At 34.1% G+C, this 22547-nt stretch overlaps 1 protein-coding gene and 1 long non-coding RNA gene across 2 annotated transcripts in view; both read right to left on the reverse strand.

Moving 5' to 3' along the window:
• The window catches only part of LOC124448550, a 325208-nt gene that overhangs the window by 86760 nt on the left and 215901 nt on the right, over positions 1-22547 (reverse strand). The gene's annotated exons all lie outside the window — the stretch shown is intronic.
• LOC124448562 lies at positions 588-1098 on the reverse strand. The gene is made up of 3 exons (XR_006949144.1): positions 1033-1098; positions 860-949; positions 588-651 (listed from the first exon to the last, which is right to left on the reverse strand). It is a non-coding gene; the product is annotated as an uncharacterized LOC124448562 (long non-coding RNA).

Consider the following 22547-nt stretch of genomic DNA (forward strand, 5'->3'; position numbering starts at 1 on the left):
CAAAAACAAATTTTACCATGCAATTAAACTGCAACGTATAATTTGGAGTTTATCAAACTTAGTCTTGGTTTTATCTTTGTTGCTTCAACAGTTTGTTTAAAGTATTTCCTGGACGTGTTATGTATGGATAATCATGGCTCAAATCAACACAAATATTTCTGATATTCAACAATTGAAAAATCATGAATAAAAAGTTTCAAACTACTGCTTTATAAAATTAATAAAGAAAATCAACAACATGCAATGTTTTCATTTCTATCGTCACAGAATGAAGCGTGGAAAGACATGCAAGGAAAAACGGATTTTTATTACATAGTCATGTGACATATCAGCATAATATTGAATCTAGTCGTGCAAACAAAGTATTTTTACGTCAGAGATTATTCCTTTCAATAGAAAAACTAAGGAATAGTTAAAAGTATTTAGCAATACATCTATATTATATTGATTTTTTAGCACAGAAATGTTACTCACAACGTCAAAGTTTACCTTTAATACATTCTTGTTCACTTACAGCACCAACATTGATGGTACCTTTACCATCATCACAGATAATACAACGAGTTTGATTTGGGTATGGTTGATATGTAGAGGTGGGACATTTTTCACATTTCTTACTTTGAAACGAAAATAATGAACCAATGGAACAATCTATATAAAAAAGATTATTAAGAATAAAACATTGATTGGCAATTGGCAGTTTACAGCTGATTAATTCATTGTCTTCAATGTTTCCTGTCTCATTATGTAAGTTAACTATGAGCAAAACATGAACATATAAACAACAAAAGTGACCAATCAAACACTCCACACTCCTACAAAACAAATGCTTACCATAAACATTTCTAGGAATGGCCACCTTTGGTATTGTGTCACAGCTTCCTGGAGCAAAAGCAAGATTGTCAAGAGATGTAGAGCTGCTGTCATCTGTAACGCTTTCAATTATCAACTATTAAAGTGAAAATAAATAAACTAGGAATCATAAGTTGATAAAATTTAGTCAAGTCGTATGAATATATCTAAGTTACGTACCCTAGATAGACCCATGGTAAAATTAACTGTGACTTGGCCTTTTTTCCACTTGATTCCTTGATTACCACTTAATGACCACATTAAAAGATTGTATCCATTGTGAAAATATTCATGGTAGATATTCAATGTTCCAAAATAACTGCGATGCATGTAATACGAAAAAGAAAAACACATGACAGAGTTGTTGCTATAATTTCCCACCAACCAAGCTTTGCCTGGTAAACGGTATCGCTCTTCAGCATACACATATTGTCCTACAATAAACAAATAACTAATATGTAGATGTTGACCAAATATTTAATAAACGAAAACTTTGTATTTCTTAATAAAGGATTACGTCAAGTTTGCCAGATCAACCATCATAATATTGCTTGTAGAAGAGTTGTAGACTGTTTATGGCCCACAAAATACATTATGATTTAATGTTAAGATTTTGTAAAATCTTTTCCGAAAGTTTTCTTCTATTTATTTATGATTTAAAATTTATCGTTCAATAAATTCAATAAACAAATTACAAGAGAGAAGTAACATTTTAAAGGACCATAATATAAAAATAACACATCATTTTTTTATTTTAATTCAAAGTAAATTTATTTTATCATAACTTAAATGAAGTATATGTAGTTTAGACTGGGCAAAATATTCATAACGTCAGACTTCATGGACAAAATATTCATAACGTCAGACTTCATGGACAAAAAACTAAATTGTTGATAACAAATATTTAAAGTCTAATTTTCTCATCTTTGAAGATAAAACTTTACTAATTATTCTCCATCATTTTGTCTGTTGCATTTTAAGCAGTTCAAGTTACAAAACTTCAATAGTATAAATCTCTGCCAACTTACCAATACTGGAGCCTGTGGCATCATGGCGTGGAGTCCCAGATGGGTAGTATGATGTACTAAGTTCCCAGTCGAAGTTATCATAGCCTTCCACGTTGCGCCATGGACATACAGTCGTTCCCAGTCCCTTTTGAAAATCACAACTTTCGACTGAATGAAAAAGAAATCAAAATCAACAGCCATTTTAGTTGTTAAATAACCTAAATACCTTTGCATGAAACAAATATACACCACACAAGACAACGATTTTCAAGCAACTTTATGTTCAAATGCAAAAGTTTGAATGATAATTAAAAGTATCATAAACTTTAAGACATACAAATGATTTTGCTTTTTATATAATTATCAATTCTTGTTTGTTTTTTTTGCAACATTTGATGAAAATTCAGAAGAAAAATTTGAAATTGCTATGAAAGATTTCCAGTTCCCGAAGTCGTGGACACAGATATTTTTAATATCCACTAAATTTATAGCAAAATCTACCAAACTACTTCATAACATTCAGCTTTACTGGCTAGAATTAAGATCATTCTAAACTTAATATATTTGTAAAACCTTTAAAATTGGTAGAGAGTAAAACATTCTACCTAAGTTCGCAGCTTAATAACGCAAAAATAATGGTAATTTTAACCATTAACAATATGGCAAATGGTTCATTATGAAGGTTGAAAATGCCTTTTGTGGAATGTAAGTAGACTGTCTTTGTAACTTTTACGAATATTTTGAATAAAATATTATGTGCGTTTAGCTTATTAATTCGTACTAAAATGGAGTGTGGAATGATGTGTAAGAAATATGGATTTTTACAATATAACATGTGACATATCAGTATATTATCATATATCGCCGTTGCAAACAAGGTATTTTTACGTTGGAGATTATTCCTTTTGATGGAAAAACTAAGAAAAGATAAAAATACGCATAAATTTATAATACACTGGTTTTCCAGGAGTGAAGTTTAACTCACAATGTGAAAAATTACCTTTTATACATTCTCGTTCACTTACTGCACCAACATTGATGGTACCTTTACCATCATTACAGGTAAGACAACGAGTTTGATTTGCATATGGTTGATAGGTAAAGATGGGACATTTTTCACATTTCTTACTTTGAAACGAAAAGAATGAACCAATGGAACAATCTATAAAGAAGATTATTAAAAATAAAACCTTGATTTACAATTGACAGTTTATAGTTGTTTTATTTATTGCATTCAATGTTTTCATTCTCATAATACAAAATGACCAATCAAAACACTTCACACTCCTACAAAACAAATACTTACCAAAAGCATTTCTAGGAATGGCTAACTTTGGTATTGTGTCACAGCTTCCTGGAGCAAAAGTAAGATTGTCGATAGCTACAAAGTTGTTGTATTGTCTCAAAATAGCTTCAACGATTAACTATAAACAAAAAATAACTGGCTTAAACAAATTAACAAAGTTTAAAGTTGAATAAATATGTCTAAGTTCCGTACCCTAGATAGACCCATGGTAAAATTAACTGTGACTTTGCCTTTTTTCCACTTAGTTCCTTGATCACCACTTAATGACCACAATAAAAGATTGTATCCATTGTTAAAATATTCTTGGTAGATATTCAATGTCTCGTTATAACTGCGATACATGTAATACGAAAATGAAAAACACACGAGAGAGTCGTTGCGATAATTTCCAACCAACAGAGCTTTGCCTGGTGAACTGTATATTGTTTGAGAATAAAGATATCGTCCTACAACATACAAGGAAATGCAAGATGTAGCTGTGTAAACTAAATATATAAAGAATGTGTATTTGTTGTTAAATCATTTATCGAAGATTGCTTGATCAGCCCTTATACAATATAACGCTCATGAAAACAGTTTTGCTGTTTAATTTAGGTTTCAGTTTATCTCTGTTGTTTTAGTAATTTCTCTAAAACATTTGCTTCATTTTATTGATGTTGCATAACATTCTCACCAAAAGATATGATTTGCAATTTATTAGAATGTATATAGCAAGTACAGTTCAAAAATATGAGTGAACTTTCAAAAGCCGCAATATACATTGGTTTAAAACATTGCACAGTTTTTAACAAGTCAATGAGATGTACTTTTGTAAACAAACACTCTTTAATAAAAAAGTCAGTGAACAGACTGTATAAAACAGACGTTTAAGGACGTGTTGCTCATTAAAACAAAGGAGTGTAGTCATCAGAGTATTCCCAATTTATTCAGTTTAAAACAACGAAATGCACGCGGAAATCCGGAAACACTCGCAGTCTGCGAAATTCCCCATACTTTTTTCAGCTGTCATGCGAGTGGACGAAACGTTTCTCGCACGCGTTAGAAAATTGTTTTGTGTTCCTCATTGCGAAAAGATTTTTTACGCGGCCTAAGCCATTTGAAAATGTCAGTATTTATATAATAAGATATAATAGATACGTACATGATTTTTGATAATGCTGTGTTGATCTTACTCATTCGCCATTATTGCTTTCATATAGGAATTTAAACGTATATATCGCCACAAGCATTAAGTTGCTGCACAGCTTCTTCTATCGCGCGTATATATTTTGTATCCTCGTATTGTTTGTAAAAGTATAGCTTCAGTCTTTGTATAGTGGAAGAATTATACTTTATCACTCCTAGTCATTAAACTTATAAATACATGAAACGCTACCTGAAGCAAATTATTGAAGCCAAATTTTACACCCACACACGCGTATTTAGTGCTTAGAGATTCTCTCGCGAAATGAAAATTGATTGAATCTCGCGTGTCTGTGTGTAAGATTTGGCTTCAAAAAATTACCAGGCTTTTCTCTTACGGGTAGCGTTCCATGTATTTTAGTTCAATGCTCCTAGTAGCAGTCGCCAAATTGTAACAGCGCAGTGCATTTTGGGTTAAAAAAAGCATCTACTCGTGCCCTTCAAGAGCACTGATCTGAAAATAGACTGAATAAAGCACTCCGCTATTTCTGTGAAGCCAGAGCCGCCATACTGGAAGGTCCCACTTGTTACGAAAAAATAATAATAACACTAATCATAATCATATTTCTACAAGATCTGCTATGTTTATACATAGCTTTAAGTTCCAAAAATAACAGAAATACGTCATCATTAAAGCTCTGCTGTATATTAAACTTGGGTTTCACTCCTGGAATGGGGCCTAGTAATCGGATGATGAAAATTTGGACGCCCAATTACTTTGGCTTTCACTATTGATTGGCCATTGTATTGCAACGCGCTATCTAGTTTATTATACGTATCTATGCTCCAGAGCACGAGTAATACGATTACGTAGTAACCATGCAGAGTTAATACTATTAAAACAGAGAGTGCAGACAGGGAACGAGGAACATATATCGCATGCTTCTTATACTCATGTACCGCCAAGCTGTCACAATCGACAAGTTACATTGGAGGACAGTAAACAGTTTTTTTGCTTTTCTTCTACTGGATGGATCATGAAACACAGTATGCGGACAGATGGAGGTAAGGTTTTCAATGATTGAAATCACAACTCAACTCCGTCTGCATCTCCTAACCGAGCTATCTTGGTTCCATGTATAAAAAGTAAATATTACTTGGAATTTTAATACAGAGTGACATTCTCACGCAGCATGGCGCCAAACGTTTCGTAAACATTGTCATTTAACACAACAAAGCGATCAGCTAATTCGCTCAGTGTTGCAAAAGATCAAACCAGATTCTTATTTTGAAACTCGAAGTCTCCCTTTACACAAATAAAAAAACCTCGTGTTTCAGAACTTACCAAACGTTCGGGAATAGTGGACAGCCCAGTTGTAATCATCAACTCTCTCAACATTGTACCATGAACATAAATTCGTACCCAGGCCATGTTCAAAGTCACAGACTTTTGCGTCAACACTCGCTGTAAGTAAAAATGCAAGAAATCAACTAAGGCAAGTTATATTTCAATACAACATTGAAAGAAGAGTTTTTGTTTCATTCGTACGGCTGGTTTTCACTGGCTACGTAAGCGCAAACGTGTAATTTTCAGCATTATTGGGAAAAATACATACGATAAACGCCGACGAACTTCTGTTCTTAGTATTACAATTACTTTGTAAGCAAATTCCAGGCTTTAAGGCACTTTCTTTCATTCTTACATACCAACGTCACACGAAATATATTTGACAGAGAAGACGGTTAGGAAATAAATCAGTTATTACTTTAAGCATTACTTAAAGAGTACAAAAACAAAAGCTCGGTAATGTTAATATTACCGTCTGTGAAGTAAATACATCAACTTTTTTATTCATGTATATAATACATTTACTGCTCATTGTTCATATCCACATAAGCAAACTTTATATGTAAGTAGGTCCAATCATTAAAGCTTTCATACCTTGTTGTAGGGTAGCAACCAAAAGAAAAACCATCGAGTTTATCATTGTAAGTGAATTACTGAAATGGAAAATAAGAAAATTATGTTAAATTGTTCAGAAATTCACCGTCATTTTTTGAACAACTTCAATACTTTGTAGTCAAGGTTTCAATTTCGCCATATGGGATGTAAAGTCTATAAACATTCAAATTTTCTTGCAAAAGCCACAACATCCGCTTTAAAATGTCCGTTCGTTAACAAACTTAGCTGCATCAACACGTTGTATATACAATTTTTAAACTCCGAAAACTAGTTTTATAACTTTAATTGCAATATTCATGAAGAAGAAATAAATTCAATGAAACAGCACAACTATCTACTAATAAAGTTTCGGATAAGCGTAACATAAACCAATTTTAAAGTAAATGATTTGAGCCCGGGAGTATCGTTAAATGTTTGTAAATGTAGATCGTCCAGGTTGGTATAGTCCTGAGAAGGACTGGCTACCGCTAAGGTTTTCGAAACGTCAGTCAACAACAACAAAAACAGTGCTTCTCAGGACTATACCAACTTGGACGATCTACAATTACAAACTTGTATAAAATCAATTTTCCAATCTTTCAATTGATGGGGAAAACCTTTTGGAGTTCTTTGAAAGATTTCCTCTTCACTTTTCAAGCATAAAAATCAACCTCTACTTAAAGTTTTCTTGTGTGTGAGGTTGATTTTTAGTGGCTAATTGAGTTCATGAGTTTACCTATTTAAATCTAACTTTTATACAACCATATTTGACATGCAACCACGCTACAATATGAACACAAATTTCATATAAAATCAAGATTCTCTGCTTTCTTATATTATAATATAAAGCGTTACTACTGCAGATTAGCGGAAACCTCAGACACTGTCCTACAAATAGACATAGCACGAGTAATAAAAGGTGGGAAATTCTGCCTTATGAAAACTGTAGACACTTGCTCATACCTGACCCAAATCCTAACACCAAACCTAATCCTAACTCTGAACCTAATCCTAACACCAAACCTAATCCTAACACCAAACCTAATCCTAACTCCAAAGCTAATCCTGACACCAAACCAAATCCTAGCAACAAACCTAATCCTAACACCAACCCTTCCCTAACTATAACCAAAACCATATTTGGAAGACTATAACTATTTTTCAGACTGCCTAATGTGCTTACAATCTAAAACAAACATGTATTTTCTTGCCAAAATAATAATACAAGCTCATGCTCCCATGCTAGCACCTACAGTATCTGATAAACTGCAGTCTAGTCAGATATAGCATAGTATCATAGAATACCAATACCAATGTCTTAATGAAACTGTACTGTTCAAATTAAATAAATCAAAGGGTGAAGACATTAATATAGCGCATGTGGTTTAAATCACAATAAAATTAGCTGTACTAGGGAAGCGTCAAATATACGTTTCTGCCAAAGACGTCAATATGACATCTCTCACAAACTCCCACCCCAACTTGGTGTCATACTGGCTGTCAAAATTTTTAATACTCGGTGTTTAGGAGCGCATGTTTCCTGAAAAAAGACATCTTGTCTGTAAACCCCCTCCCTCCCTCCCAGACGTCATATTGACGTCATTTTGACAGAAACGTATATTTGGCACTTCCTTATGTATGCATAATATCAAAAAATTATTTTGGTATTAGTAAACAATAAAAAGGGAATATAATCTCAGGGACTAAGTTGACTTTAATAATGACAGTTGCAAAATCTTCGCACTCTAATTGTACAATTATGGATTACATATTAAACAGGATTGAAAAGGATTATATTTAACGTCAAACTGACAATGATTTTGTGAACAAATGCAGCGTTGATAAACTTGGTAAGCAAAGACAAAATGTTGTGATTTCTGTAAACTTTTTAATTCTTCAAAACATCGCCAAATTACAGCAAACACACTGCACAGCAATCGGATTATATAAAGCATTTAATTATCATTATATTGTGTATCAAAAATGTCAATTCTGAGATAAAGCGTTTTTTTTTCCATGAAGCTAACTTTAAATACATTCGAAACTGGTGCTTGTATGTTTCCATATATAGTTCATCATCATCACCATCATCGTTTCATTTGTCTTCCTCACTTCTCTCTATCTATAACTTTTGTTTAATAATAACAATAAAAGATTGTGATGCATTAATGACGAATGTACGATAGCGGATTGACCATTTTATGTATCCGCTGCTTAAGTGCGCATAGGAAATTAACGTTGATTTATGCAATCTTGGAGCAAGTTGTGGCTACTTCGTGTATCAACTGCATCAGATGCCACAAGAAATACTCGGGTTTTCAATGGACCACAGATTCGTGTTATTTACACGATTGTATCTCTGACAAAGACAATCAGAACTCAAGCATTATCTATAATATAAATGTGTCAAAAACTCATAAATATAAATCGATAAGTCTAAATAAAGTCTATTCAATCCCATTGGCAATTATAAATCAATTATTGGCTGCTACAGATTTTTTTCGTCATAAAACGAACCGCTTAGCCTTTAATATAATTACTTCTCACAATGAATTTCAGTTTAGCATTTTTCCAAACGCTAAAGTTTGATATTAAGCCTTTTTTAAACACATTCTTATTTTAAGGCTTAGGAACATTTTTTCTGAGAAATTTTGCACTATCCTTGGATCCTAGTTAACTTTTTAAAATCAGACTCTATTCTATTGACGCACTTTTCTCTTCATTGATTATTATCGTCTTTGTTATAAAATGTTTTTATCAAGAAATTTGACAGCAGTTTCTATTACAAAGTCCTTTGTTCAAAAATTGGCATGCCAGTTTTTCAACAAACATCTTTGCCATAGAAAATTAAATTGATCACAGAATTTGCCCGTGTAAATGAACCAAACAAATAAGCTTGCCATGGCGTAATGCAACTTCTCGTAACAAGACTTTCACATAAGAAAATTTTAACATAAATTAATTAAGAATGCTTTTTAAAGAATTCACCTTACCGCAATTTTTTTGAAGCTTTCATAATCAGTTACTCCGATTCACGCATAACGTTAATTTTTGAATGCCTACGATTTTGAGTAGACCACAGCCGTACCCAAAATCCTATTTATATTCTTTGCTTTTTTTCACATTTGTGTAGCAAAAGAAAAGTTGCGATAAAACACGAAAGTATACATTTGAGTATTGAAAATCAATTCCCATATTTTTGCTATTATTGCATCAATGGCAAAACAAGCAAACAATGGCGTCTCCAACTCCATAAAAGCGAGGGGGATTTTTTTCATATATTTTTGTTTTTCCTTATTAAGTTCTTTTCAAGTCAATTGTTTCTTAGTGACTAAAACATGAACATATGAATATCGCTTATCTATCTGGCGACACTACTGCAAGCAATGAACAAACTATCCCATAGACACGAAAAAATAATCTTTGTCAAAGAAAACTTTGGCAAATAAATATTTTACTCATTTACATGGATATAGTCCTGCGGTATATATAATTTTGCCAGAGAAACTTTGCTCGTGTAAATTACGCTTTACGCTGTCAGTCAGATGAGTTTTCAACGAGTTTTTTACGAGGAAGACGAAAGCAAACCGTTGTGATTATTTAATGTCGAAGCACAAAAAACGTTTTAGCTCCATACTGTAGTATAGTTATTATGCAAATTATTAGTGTTCCGTACGTCATACTACGTATATTATAATTATGTAATGATCTGTATATAAGTAACATGACTAAGCAATAAAAGAGAGAAATCTCACAATATTACATCTGGCGACAAAGATTATTAAGGGACGAAGAAATAAGATTTGATTCTGAGAAAGATACTACATTTCGAACATGACAGCTCTGCCTAGCTTCCCGACGTTCAACTTAGAAGAACCAGACCTTAGAAAAGCTTGGGGAAAATACGTAACAAGATTGGAGAATTTGTTGTTGGCAATGAACATCACAAACGCCACAAGAAAGAAGGCGATGCTCCTGCACTATGTCGGTGAAGAAGTTAATGAGATATTCAAAACTTTAGAAATTGACGAGCCAGATAGAGAAGAAGATGTATTTAGAAAAGCGGAGAAAGCGTTACGAAATTACTTCACTCCACAGAAGAATATAGAATTCGAAGTTTATAAGAATTCGAAGTTCGTCAAGCGAAACAACTCCCAGGAGAAAACATATCCGCGTACTATACGAGATTGAAACAATTGGCCAAATCCTGCGAGTTTCATGCAGAAAGCAGAGAGATAAAAACTCAGATTATACAAAATGGTTCATCTTCAAAATTGCGTAGAAAAGCGTTAGCAGACCCAGAAATAACGATGGAGAATTTAATAAAAATGGGAAAAACAATGGAGATGTCAAAAACACAAGCAGAAGGCATCGAAAGCACGAATCGAATTTGGCATAAAAGAAAGCAGCTCAAGACGCCCACGGATAAAACCTCAAATGCTTCCGAATATTCATCGAAGATCAAATGCAAATTTTGTGCTCGTGAACATCGTCCAGGGAAAACAAATTGCCCGGCATATGGAAAGAAATGTCGACAGTGTTTAAAGTGGAACCATTTTCAAGTTTGTTGCTATGAGAATCGAAGAGGCAAAGAGCTGATGCAAGACAATTATCAAAGTTCTCTCGCTGAATCAACAAAGCGAAACGGACAGATAAAACGTAATCAAGTAAGACCTCGACAAGTGAATACGGTGCAAGAAATAACGTCCGAATCAAGTATGGAAGATGAATATGTATTTTCAACGTTGACGGCGCAACAAAAGCTCCCGAAATTTAAAGTTAAGATTAATGGTACTCCTGTGTCAGGCATGGCAGATACCGGTTCCAGCGTAAACCTCTTGGATGAAGTGAATTTTAACAAATTGAAGAAAATGCCAATATTGCAGGAAGCAAATGAGAAAATCTTTCCTTATGGGTCGAAAAAACAACTATCAATTAAAGGAAAATGTCAGTGTGTGGTCGAAACCGATAAACTATATGGGTTGGAGACATTTTTTGTTGTTAATGGGAATACGGGTTGCTTGATAAGCTGGAAAAGTTCTCAAAAATTGGGCCTGGTACAAATAGTTGCATCCATAGAAGGAACTACAAAGTATAAACAGGAACCCGTTAAAGAAAAAGCACAAGAAAAAGTGAGAGAAGATATCAAAGTGGAAGAGCTAATTAACAAATATGAAGAAGTCTTTCAAGGACTGGCAAAATTTAAAGGGTTTCAAGTTCATCTACACGTAGATAAGGACGTACAACCTGTCGCACAACCTCATCTTCGGGTGCCGTTTCATGTAAGAAAAGACTTGGAGAAACAGTTAAAACGAGACGAAGAACGCGGAGTCATAGAGAAAACAGATGGACCAACACCTTGGGTTTCACCAGTCGTGGTCGTAGCAAAACAAAAAGGGGAGGTCCGAGTTTGTATAGATATGCGACAAGTAAACAAAGCAATAAAGAGAGAACGACACTTGACTCCGACGATCGGCGAAATTATAAGTGATCTAAATGGTGCTGTATGGTTTAGCAAATTGGACTTAAATAAAGGCTATAACCAGTTAGAGCTCGATGCAGAATCAAGATATTTGACAACCTTCTCAACACACTTTGGTCTACGGAGATTTCGACGTTTGAATTTTAGAATAAACTGTGCTGCAGAGATATTCCAAAATGCCATCAGAGAAACGTTGAATGGACTGAGAGGCGTGATTAATATTAGTGATGACATCATGGTGTTTGGCGTAGACGAGAAAGATCACGATGCAAATTTGAACGCGGTATTACAACGAATTAAAGATCGAGGACTAACTCTTAAGAAAGAGAAATGTCAGTTTAAGAAAAGAAATTTAATATTCCAAGGGTATGTGTTCTCAGAGAATGGCATTGTACCGGATCCCAATAAAGTGAGAGCAATTAAAGAATGCACAAATCCTAAAGATGTAGGAGAAGTACGAAGTTTGTTAGGCATGACCAATTTTTGCTGTCGATTTATACCACATTATGCCACAATTACGGAGCCGTTACGTCGACTTATCAAGAAAGATATCCCATTCGTGTGGACAAGAGAACAAGAAGACACAATGAAAGCCCTACGGAAAGCACTAACAGATGGGCCAGAAAGTGCGTATTTCGATCCGGATAGTGATACGGAGGTTTTCACAGATGCTAGTCCAGTTGGTATTGCAGCAGTCTTGGCGCAGAGGAAAAAGGGAGAAGAAAAAAGGAAAATAATTGCTTACGCTAGTAAATCACTAACTACCACAGAGAAAAATTATTCCCACTTGGAAAGAGAAGCTTTAGCCATAGTATGGGCCTGCGAACACTTTCATTTATATTTGTTTGGAGGAAAGTTCACCATCGTCACTGATCACAAGCCGCTAGTGAAAATATATACAAATCCATCATCAAAGCCATCTGCGCAATTAGAACGATGGGCTTTGCGATTGCAACCATATGATTTTGCAATCTGTTTTCAACCTGGAACTGAAAATCCTGCAGATTTTCTCTCACGTCATCCCTTATCTGATGAGAAACTAAACAACCGGCAAGAGAAAGTAGCAGAAGAATTTCTTAATTACGTTACACAGAACTCGGTTCCAAAAACAATCAGCAGGAAAGATTTGGAAGAAGCGACAAGAGAAGACATTACTCTTCGAGCAGTAATTCGAGCCATTGAAACAGGTAGATGGTTTGAGAGTTCAAAGATGGTAGGAGTAAACCAAGCAGAATTTAGTTCATATGAGAAACTTAAAGATGAACTTTGCATATCTTCCGGAATAATTCTCCAAAAACATCAAATAATCATACCAGAAAGTTTACGAGAGAAAGTAGTGAGCATTGCTCATGAAGGTCATATGGGAATGTCAAAAACGAAAGCGTTATTACGTGAAAAGGTATGGTTTCCACGTATAGATGAGTTAGTTAATGAAAAAGTTAAATCGTGTTTAGCCTGTCAGATTACAACTCCAGTCAGTGAAAAGGAACCACTGAAAATGTCAGAGTTGCCAAGATCTCCTTGGAAAGAGCTAAGTATGGACTTTGGTGTAGCTCCTACAGGCACAGGTGAATATTTGTTTGTTATGTATGATGATTTTTCCAGATATCCCATTGTAGAAGTAATCCGATCAACGTCCGCAAAGACTGTTATACCCTGTTTGGATAAGATCCTTTCGGAGTTCGGGATACCAGATACGATACGTTCAGACAATGGACCGCCATTCAATAGCAAGGAATTTTACGAGCTTTCAAAGTATTTGGGATTTAAACACAAAAAAGTTACTCCTTCTTGGCCACGAGCCAACGGGGAAGTGGAAAGATTTATGCGTACTATCAAAAAGACAATAAAGGCTGCTATAATGGAAGGAAAAAATTGGAAGCAAGAAATCCATGGGTTCCTGCGAAATTATCGTGCCACACCTCATAGTTCGACCAAAATCTCTCCATCTATGGCTTTATTCGGTCGACCAATGAAAGTACGTTTACCTGAAGAACCATTTTATGAAGATACAGAGGAAAGAATTCGAGTACAGGATGAAAGAGCAAAATTGAAGATGAAATTACATGCAGACAATAACAGGAAGGTAAAGACAAGTGAGATTAAAGTAGGTGATATGGTGTTAGTAAAGATACGACCACTAATAAACAACAAACACCCTATGATGGTAAGCCATGTGAAGTCGTGGAAAGAAAAGGTTCAATGGTAACAGCGAAGAAAGATAGAATGTTGCTTGCTCGTAATTCGTCATTTTTCAAGAAGATCGAAAATGGGAAAAGTCTAGAAGAACCCATTGAGGAAAGTATAAAGGAAAAAGAACGGCGGTATCCTTTGCGTACAAGAAAAGCCCCTATTCGATACGGACAAGTTGAAAATTAATTTAGAGATAAAAGTTATTTAGCTATAAAAGCTATTTAGCTATAAAAGAAACAATTAATATTTTCATATACGAACTTATAGATACAAAATACAAAAAAAAAATATATTTAATTAGTTTGGGGAGAGGTGTAGTATAGTTATTATGCAAATTATTAGTGTTCCGTACGTCATACTAGGTATATTATAATTATGTAATGATCTGTATATAAGTAACATGACTAAGCAATAAAAGAGAGAAATCTCACAATATTACACATACAAAAATAGTTTGAAGACTTCTACATTTATAATTGTGCAATAAAACAAACATTGACGTCGGTGTGAAAATGCTCAGTCTCATTCAATAATTGTCAAATATTCCACGCCTTTGTCTTCATTGATCATCGAATTACTGACAGATGAATTTCGATATTCGTCAACACTTTTACCATTTGTTACATTATCATTCTTCAGCAATGGTTGATAACCGTCATTTTCTGTATCATTTCTATTTCCTGGAAGTTTTATCAAAGATGTATATCGTTCATCATTATTTTCATTAATCATTGAATCACGGACAGAAGAATTTTGGTATTGATCAACACTTTCACCATTTGTTACATTACCATGCTTCAGCAGTGGTTGATAGTCATTATTTTCTAAGTCATTTCTACCACCTGGGGATAATTTCAAAGATGTATATCGTTCACCATTATCTTCATTAATCATTGAATCACGGACAGAAGAATTTTCGCATTGATCAACACTCTGGTTCTGCGGAGACGTGTCAAAGGTTACAATAATAGGTTCCTCATATCCGGGAGGACGAGGTTCAAAGCTGATTTGCACAACACTGGAATGATTTTCGGGTTCCCATCTCGGTTCTTCATACAAGCGTTTCTGACTTTGATGTGATCGAGACTGGAGCATAAATTCATTGCCAGATACGTTTGTTGGATCATTTAAGTTGGTTTCAGAGTTGTGATCTACGACAAGAGATGAAAGAGTGCTGTTTCATTTCAATGACATTTAAATTTACATGAATACTACTTTAATATGTGATACAATTTGTGACTTCTATAAACATAACATTTTCATAAAGCTTTTATGACATCAAAAGTAACAAATATTATGTTGTATTTTTCAGTAACGTTTTCAACGCAAAATTTAAAAGGACAAAGTAAAAGCATTTCAATTTTTTTGTTCAACCACAAGATTGAATGTATGTGTATAACTTGATATTATATATATTATAATATTGACGTTATTTGAATAACTGATGAATCCTTTTGTTGAAAAATAATCATGAATTCATTGAATAAGGAAGTTACTATACCTTGATTTAAAATGCGATTTCGTTGGTATATTGGTCGGCCATTGCCAGATTTCGTCTAAATAGTCAATTAAAGTTGCAGTAAAATTGCTATGCATTGAAAACTTTCTAATGATCATTAATGTCGGGTTAAAAGCACCGTTTAAAAGGCATTTACTGCTTCAACGTCAAAGGTCGATTGTTTTTGCTTATTTTTTACTCACCATTTTTTTATTTTTCTTTATCCGTCTTCTAAGATGATAACACAACAAGGGAACACAAAACAGAAACAAAATTGCCGCTATTGCACAGGGAATAACAGTGCTTATAAGTTTTCCGATAAATTTGCGTGAAGAACCTGGAGAGAATAGAAAATCCATTTGAGCAAATGATACTAATATAGATTGGACAAGAAGGTATTTTTAGCAAAACATTTAATAACAGATGACAGGTGCAGTAGTTTAATCCAGTTTGTTAATTATTTCGCACCAATAAAATAAATTAACAACTTCATTTTTACTATTCAACCTACCTTCAATGCATTGTGTCTTGTCAATAGCTCCAGTTTCTATGGTGATCTTGTTCATACCACACGTAAAACATTTTGTTTTTCCTGTCTGTGGTTGATAACTATTTCTTTTACATTTGGTACAATTTAAAGTCGTTTTGTTAAAATAGGAACCTGCATTACAATCTAAAGTCGAAAAGGGTTTCATTAGACCGAATTATTTTGATGTGTTCCAAAAACGTCAACTTACTTTGAATACAATCTGATTGAAAAACTGTTCCTTCATTCTCTGTGATTGGTAGATTTATTGGACACACGTCACATGTGATCTGTCCTTTGTTCTCTTGTGTCGAGTTTCGTGGACATTTTGTACAAACCATTTCAATACAATTAAAATAATGACCTGGACGACATTCTGAACAGAAAAGTTGTGGATACTATCAACAATAGATCCATAAAATGCTGAGGTTGAAAAACATACCTTCTTTACAGTCGGTTATATTAACGTGAGGATCATCGGTATACGTCATTGTACCATTTGGACACTGATAGCATTGAAACTCTCTTTTCATTGGTTGATACGTGTTTTGGGGACAAAGAACACAATCAGATTGGTTGAAACTGTACATGTATCCCGGATTACAGTCTACAAAAACGCATCGATACTTTAAAATTTCCAGTTAAAGAATCATTATTTTGTCAGTGTACATACACAGGGTATAGTTTACAAAGCATTTGTCACCTTTGATACACTTAAAATGGCAACACCAATAACAAACGGTTAAGCATCTTCAATTGGCGTGATTGGGAATTGAAAAATGTTAAAAATAAAAGCAAAGCAGGAGAGTATTTAGTGATGGTGGTCAGGAATTAGTAGCGAGGTGAAGGAAATATCCAAGAGATTGATTTGAAAGTGCAATCTTAGAGTTGTAAAGAAAACGGAAATAATAAAAACAACAACACGAACTAATAGAACAATCTATAAAGACGATGATTGAAAAAGAAACGCTGACTTGACAATATTAGTTAACTTATTTTAAAAAATCTAAAATATTTAGTGTGTTCAATATTTTCTTTATCATATTATGTAAATTAATTATAAACCTTGGGATAAGTTTGAAAATTTTCGAGAAACATAAAAAGTAGTAAAGTGAGCATGCAAACACTTATCAAAAGCAATACCAGGAGTGGTCAGGTTAAAGATAACATGTATTGATTATATGTGGAAAACTGGATTTATGAGACCTCGTGAAAATATTTTTCCGTACGAACCTCCCATCCGGTAAATAATATATATTTTATGAACTAACTTAAAAATTACTTTGATTACATTTATCACAAAACTTTGTAAAACTTGTCTTACTTCCACAACTTTTCAGCAGAAAAACTCGAAATTTTGTAAAAAATTTCCAGTCTCTGAGGTCGTGGACACACAAGATATCTTTATGTTGACTAAATTTATGATGAATTTTTCCGAAAAAACTAAATGACTAAAAGTTCTTCCAGGAAGAGTGAAGATCATTCTATATAAATAATATCTTTGTATAACCCATGGTAATTTTACAATTAAAAATATGTCGAATTGTAGATTATGAATATTAAAATTGCCTTTTATGAAATGTTATGTGGACGGTCTTAGTAATTATTACAAGTATTTTGAAGAAAAGGTTATATATAAATTTACTTTATCTACTTTTTTAACCTAAATACAAATTTTACGATATGCAATTTAAATGTGATATATTTGGGGTTATATGCTAGACTAGCAATTTGTTAAAATATTTCGTAAACGTGTTATGTATAAATAACCATGGTTCAAATCAACGCTAATATTTGTGATAATCAATGATTGAAAAATCATATGTAAATAATTTCAAACTACTGCTCCATAAAATTGATAAAAAAAATCAACAACATACACTGTCTTTATCTCTATCGTACAAGCGTGAAGCGTTGAAAGACGTGCAAGAAATTTGGATTTTTACTATAAAGGCATATGAAATATCAGTGCTTTATCAAATCTAGCCATGCAAACAAGGTATATGTACAACTTTTTACGGATTGTTCATATATTAGTAATAAAAAACAAAGAAATAGCTAAATTGTATATAACAAATCGTACTTCTTCCAGGATCACCTACATATGAACTATCAAAATATTTCTCCAACATTCTTTATCCTATAGTCAAAAGTTCACCTCACACCATCAAAAACGCCACCACCTTCCTCGCGAATATTGACACCGCTAAACTACAACCAGACACAATCATGATATCTTACGACGACACATTTTTCTTCACATCCACAACACTAGACACAGACAAAGAATTACAAACAAACTATTCACAAACGACAAATCTTGGCGAGCCACGACACAAATTGACAAAAATGACATCTTACACTTAGTCAACCTTTGTTGAATATGTCGATGAATCGCGAATAGTTCAGAACGATATATTTTATTTAAGAAAATACGAGTTTTACATAAGATAGCTCAACAAAATTAACCTCACTAGAATACGTATATCGAACGTTTTGTTCATATCACCATATTTTGTATATGGTCAGCGGCTAGTATATTTAATAAGAATGCTACTTTAAATAAACACCAACAACCTTTTCCTCTCCACTGAATTCTCCTTACAGAACTCATACCATAGACAAATTTAGGCACACAAATTCGAAGAAACTGTCATGCAACAACTCGAATCACAATCAGTCACCAACGACACAGACATGGGACTAAGCAGAAGATGTGTCGACGACATCTTTGCCATAATCAAGAAAGACAAAACTGAACATATCCTACACACCATAAACAATACCACAAAGAACATAACCTTCACTAAAGCTGAAGACACGAAAAACAACTTAGTTTTTTCTGTATCCTACTGACCAGAACAGCACACTAAACACACATGTTGTACCACAAAACGACCCACACAGAACAAACATTCGATTTCAACAGTAATCACCCAACAGAACACAAAATAAGCTGCATATGAACAACTTTTCAACAGAATTAACACTAATTGTAACACTGAAGACGCCAAGAAAACAGAACGCAACTACTTATACTCCAAATATATAAAAAACAATCACCCTAGAAAACTTACAAACAAAATTATAAACAAAATACAAAACAAAACTCAAACCAACAAAACCCGATGAAACAGTAAAAAAGATCACATTACCATGAATACATAAACGGAAAATCAAAAATGACTGCATGACTTCTTGGACAATGTAAACGTTGCCGACAAACCAGCGCAAAAACTCAAATCATATTTCACCAAACGACGCAATCTACATGATACCATTTAAAATTTGGTAAAAACAATACATAAAGGAGAAAAATGGAAGAAAATCGAAACAAGACTCGCAGAACACAAAAACGCCATAAAACGAAGACACCCAAACTCACTACCGGCAGAACATACGTTTGCAAATAACCACGCATAGAATTGGACAGAAACTAAAGTACTCGGACGCGCACAGACAAAACACGAACGCAAATTTAAAGACGCTTGGTACAGTAAAGACAACGACACAATAAACAGCCATATTGACATTTCTATCGTATATATTCACAACTAAAGAAAAAGGACAAAAATCTACTAATGACACTAAAACCATAGCAACTCACGCTAATAATATATATTCTATATATTCTATATATTCTATATATCCCATATATTCTATATATTCTATATATTATATGCACTCTATATATATTCCATATATTCTATATATTCTATTAGTCCAGTCAATCTACGACCAAAAACACTCTAAGCTTGAACAAATTTCCAGAAAAGAAATTCCAACTGATTTTGGTATATTTGATATTCCTTTACAACATATCGAAAGTCCCACAAAATCCTAGCACGGCAACATCGTGTAAATTACGTTTTATTTGAGGCATTTGGATTGAAAATCTGAGCGACATGGAAACGAGGCTCAAAAATTAATGTTTTAGATTTTATCCTTTTAGAACACTTAGTAAAGCACAAATATAAATATTATAGATTAAAAACAAGTGGATAATGATATTTTGTAAATTAATTAATATTTTGTCCTTTATTTAAGTCAAAAATGCTGATCTTGCTGTTTTGGGTACTAATTTTCGCTGACTTGGTAGTTTTTTAGACAAACGCGTGTTTGAAGTACGTTTGTTTACGTATATTTTGCACGTGTTTAGATGGATATTTATTATATTTAATGTGACTTCCCTTTCAATACTTCAAATTGAAGCTTTGGCTCATTATTGGCATCAAAATATGACGTTTCTTTGTTCTCCTCAAGGTAAGCAAAATAGATAACTTGAAGACAATGAGTTAATGAATGTATTATTTAATTGCTATTACATTTTACAATGAATGAATACGTCAATATTGTGAGTCACAATAATTTAAGTTAAAACTAACAAGAGGGGGCTATAATTTGCGACCTAATTACCAAATACAATGTTTGCATTATAATACCGCGTTCAAAGCCATAGATACATTAGGGCTGTAAAATATCGCATAAACCAGTAAATAAAACCAGGCTTTTTTGTGTTGTCGAACAATATTTTGCTTGTGAATCATTATAGGATGGATCAAATTCTGCGTCAGTACTGTGCAATATGTAAAGAATCAATTGTGAACAACGGGGTGGCTCTAACATCTAAAGGGATAGATGGTATAAACCGAGCTAGTAAAGAAAGAGGCGATACAGTTGACGTCCGTGAAGGTGACAGCGTTCACATAGCATGTAGGAAACGATACACAAATCCATCATATATTTCTAAATCGCTACGTCAGAAGGAAGAGCGTCATCCCGTACCAAGAACCCTTCGCTCACAAAGTTCAGTTCAGTTCGATTTCAGAAGAGATTGCTTGTTTTGCGGAAATGAAATTAATCAAGAACAAGAGCGCAAAAGGTTGCGTGTTGTTTGCACTGTTAGGACTATGGACATTCAAGACACTATCTTGAATGCTTGCAAAGTGAGATGCGATGACTGGGCCGAGTCCGTAAAATCAAGGATCCAAAGTGTGCATGACCTACCGGCAGCTGACGCAATGTATCATCATCTATGCAGTACAAACTTCAGGACAAAAATGAGAATTCCAGCGCCATTTAATGACCAACCACCGCTCAAAAAGCGCAAATCAGAACGACCAATTAACAACGCTGCCAACGATGTATTTTTAAAGGTAGCTCAATATTTAGAAAACATTGATGACCAAGTTACTGTATTAGATTTAATAAAAAAGATGGAGGAGTATTTGGCGGAGTCCGCGACTGATAGTACCGCATATAGCAACCGCTACATGAAAGAAAGGATTCTAGAGCACTTTGGGGATAATGTGATTATCACAAATCATCCAGGCATGCCAGGTATTGTGACATTCAGAAGAACTGCTGCGTCTATACTAGAGGAATTCCACATGCAGCAGAAAGAAAATTCCAATCCTGAAGATGAGAAACTGAATGTTATAAGAGCAACAGGAAGTTGTATTGTTTTTGACGGTTATGATAACCCATCTACTAAGAACATGGCGCAACAACGAAGATCATCCGGAAAGGTTGGGGCAACAGTGTCATTCGAAGCTGACATAAAGATAACAATGAAAAGAGATGTATTCCTGGCTAATATACACAATAAGAAACGACTTATAACTACTCTTTGAAATTATCTGGATTTGAATGGCTGTACTACACTCCAAACCGATGGCGACGATGATCTTCTCATAGTAAAGTCAGCTGTTTCAAGTGCCATGAAATCTCCTACCGTTCTTGTTGGAGATGATACAGATCTTCTTGTTTTAATGTGCTATTACGTCAAAGTGGATGAGGGATGTGGTCTTTATTTTCGTCCAAAACCAAAGAAAACAACTAAACGTAGAACGGAAAGAGTATGGAACATGAGAATAGTGAGATCAGAGCTGGGTGACTCTCTGTGTAAAAACATTTTGTTTCTTCATGCTATTGCTGGTTGTGACACGACATCCCGGCCCTTTGGCCTTGGAAAATCGGCACCTCTTAAGAAATTCACACATTCAAACTATTTCCGTGAACAAGCATCAGCATTTGAAGTTTCAAACGTCAGCATGAATACGGTTATCCAGAGTGGTGAAAATGCCTTGGTCTGCATGTATGGAGGGAAAAAAGGCGAGACTCTAGACAGTTTGCGCCACAGGAAGTACTATGAGAAGGTGTGCACTAAAGGCCGAATGGTAGAGCCCCAAAGTCTTCCCCCAACATCTAGTGCAGCCAAGTATCATTCATTGAGAGTCTTTCTTCAAGTTAAGCAATGGCAGAGTCAAGACGAAGGATTGTTGATTGATGCATTTGGTTGGAAAATGTGTGGTTATGTTATCGTACCTAGAACAACTGATCTTCCAGCAACTCCTGAAAACTTGCTTAATATGATACGATGCAACTTTACCACAAATTGTTCAACTGCAATTTGTACCTGTCGTAAAAATGGACTTCACTGCACAATGGCATGTGGTCAATGTAGAGGTACTGGTTGCACTAACAGTGGTGTTGATGTTGAAGATGATTAACAAAAGTATGAAATGACAGAAATGTCTTTGTAAATCAAAGTACACTATATCAACCATATGTAAATTTAGTGACACTCTTGTATTACTATGTAACCTAAAGGATTCCT

This window comes from Xenia sp. Carnegie-2017, unplaced genomic scaffold (genome assembly GCF_021976095.1).
Source record: "Xenia sp. Carnegie-2017 unplaced genomic scaffold, XeniaSp_v1 HiC_scaffold_23, whole genome shotgun sequence".
Lineage (NCBI taxonomy): Eukaryota > Metazoa > Cnidaria > Anthozoa > Malacalcyonacea > Xeniidae > Xenia > Xenia sp. Carnegie-2017.